At 59.0% G+C, this 2302-nt stretch overlaps 1 protein-coding gene across 1 annotated transcript in view; it reads right to left on the minus strand.

Annotated features, from left to right (window-relative positions):
• Positions 1 to 962, minus strand: part of ntmt1 (N-terminal Xaa-Pro-Lys N-methyltransferase 1) — a 30968-nt gene extending 30006 nt beyond the window's left edge. The window contains exon 1 of the mRNA XM_070863659.1: positions 854 to 962. The gene's annotated coding sequence lies outside the window, so the exon portion shown is untranslated. The remainder of the gene's footprint in view (positions 1 to 853) is intronic.
• Between the last annotated feature and the right edge of the window lie 1340 nt (positions 963 to 2302).

The raw sequence follows: 2302 nt of genomic DNA on the forward strand, positions 1-2302 counted from the left end.
GAGGAGGTGGGGGGGGTAGAGGTGAGGAGGTGGGGGGGGTAGAGGTGAGGAGGTGGGGGGGGTAGAGGTGAGGAGGTGGGGGGGGTAGAGGTGAGGAGGTGGGGGGGGTAGAGGTGAGGAGGTGGGGGGGGTAGAGGTGAGAGGGAGGGGGGGGTAGAGGTGAGGGGGTGGGGGGGGTAGAGGTGAGGGGGTGGGGGGTAGAGGTGAGAGGGAGGGGGGGGTAGAGGTGAGAGGGAGGGGGGGTAGAGGTGAGGGGGTAGAGGTGAGGGGGTGGGGGGGGTAGAGGTGAGGGGGTGAGGGGGGGAGGGGGTGAAGGGGGAGGGGGTGAGGGCAGGTGAAGGGGGGAGGGGGTGAAGGGGGAGGGGGTGAGGGCAGGTGAAGGGGGGAGGGGGTGGGAGGCAGGTGAAGGGGGGAGGGGGAGGTGAAGGGGGAGGGGCAGGTGAAGGGGGTGGGGGGCAGGTGAAGGGGGGAGGGGGAGGTGAAGGAGGGAGGGGGAGGTGAAGGGGCAGGTGAAGGGGGGAGGGGGAGGGGCAGGTGAAGGGGGTGGGGGGCAGGTGAAGGGGGGAGGGGGAGGTGAAGGGGGGAGGGGGAGGGGCAGGTGAAGGGGGAGGGGGAGGGGCAGTGTGACCGTGTGTTGGGGGGCCGGGGCCCGCCCCCCGCTGTTTCCAGAACCTTCTGCTTTGCCGTCCCAGCGGTTTTTTAATGAGACGGGACTCCGCCGGTCGCGGGGCCCCGCGGGCTGCTCTCGGTGCATTTCTCCCGGCCGCGGCCCCGGCCCCGGCCCGCCTCCCTCACTGGCCCCGGCCCCGGCCCGCCTCCCTCACTGGCCCCGGCCCCCGGCCCCCGCACTGACCTGGCGCTGAGGCGGCGGCTCCCTGAAGGCCGCAGCTCCGATTCTCTCGCCGCCCACCGCCTGACCTCACCACGCAGCCCCGCCCTCTGACCTCACCACGCAGCCCCGCCTCTCCCGGTTGCTAATGGCGACGTGTTCTTGGCGATTTGTTCGGCATCTTGCGCCAGGAAACGTGATGACGTCTGGCGGAGAGTCGGAGCCGCTCAGCGCGACAGCGCCCTCCTCAGGCTGAAGGACGAATGAGCTGAAAGGACCCAAACCAACCCAACCGAACCCAATCCATAACTCAACCTAATCCAACCCATAACCCATAATCCAACCTATAACTCAACCCATAACCCAACCCATCACCCAACCCATAACTCAACCCATAACTCAACCCATAACCCAACCATTAACTCAACCCAACCCAACTCAACCCATAACCCAACCATTAACTCAACCCAACCATTAACTCAACCCAACCCAACTCAACCCATGACCCAACCCATAACCCAACCCAACCCATAACTCAACCCAACCCAACCCATAACCTAACCCAACTCAACCCATAACCCAACTCAACCCATAACCCAACTCAACCCATAACCCAACCCAACTCAACCCATGACCCAACCCAACCCATAACCCAACCCATAACTCAACTCAACCCATAACCCAACTCAACCCAAAACTCAACCCAACCCAACTCAACCCATAACCCAACCCAACCCATAACCCAACCCATAACTCAACCCAACCCAATCCATAACCCAACCCAACCCAACTCAACCCATAACCCAACCCAACCCATAACTCAACCAATCCATAACTCAACCCAACCCATAACTCAACCCAACCCAACCCAACCCATAACACAACCCAACCCATAACTCAACACAACTGAACCCAATCCATAACCCAACCCAACCCATAACCCAACTCAACTGAACCCAATCCATAACTCAACTCAACTGAACCCAATCCATAACCCAACCCAATCCATAACACAACCCAACCCATAACCCAACCCAACCCAACCCATCACATAACCCAACCCAACTGAACCCAATCCATAACCCAACCCAACCCATAACCCAACCCATAACCCAACCGAACCCAATCCATAACTCAACCTAACCCATAACCCAACTCAACTGAACCCAATCCATAACTGAACCCAATCCATAACTCAACCCAACCCATAACCCAACTCAACTGAACCCAATCCATAACTCAACCCAACCCATAACCCAACTCAACTGAACCCAATCCATAACTCAACCCAACCCAACCCAACCCATCTGAACCCAATCCATAACTCAACCCAACCCAACCCATAACCCAACCCAACCCATCTGAACCCAACCCATAACCCAACTCAACTGAACCCAATCCATAACTCAACCCAACCCAACCCAACCCATAACCCAACCCAACTGAACCCAATTCATAACTCAACCTAACCCA

Source organism: Pristiophorus japonicus, chromosome 20 (assembly GCF_044704955.1).
Source record: "Pristiophorus japonicus isolate sPriJap1 chromosome 20, sPriJap1.hap1, whole genome shotgun sequence".
Lineage (NCBI taxonomy): Eukaryota > Metazoa > Chordata > Chondrichthyes > Pristiophoridae > Pristiophorus > Pristiophorus japonicus.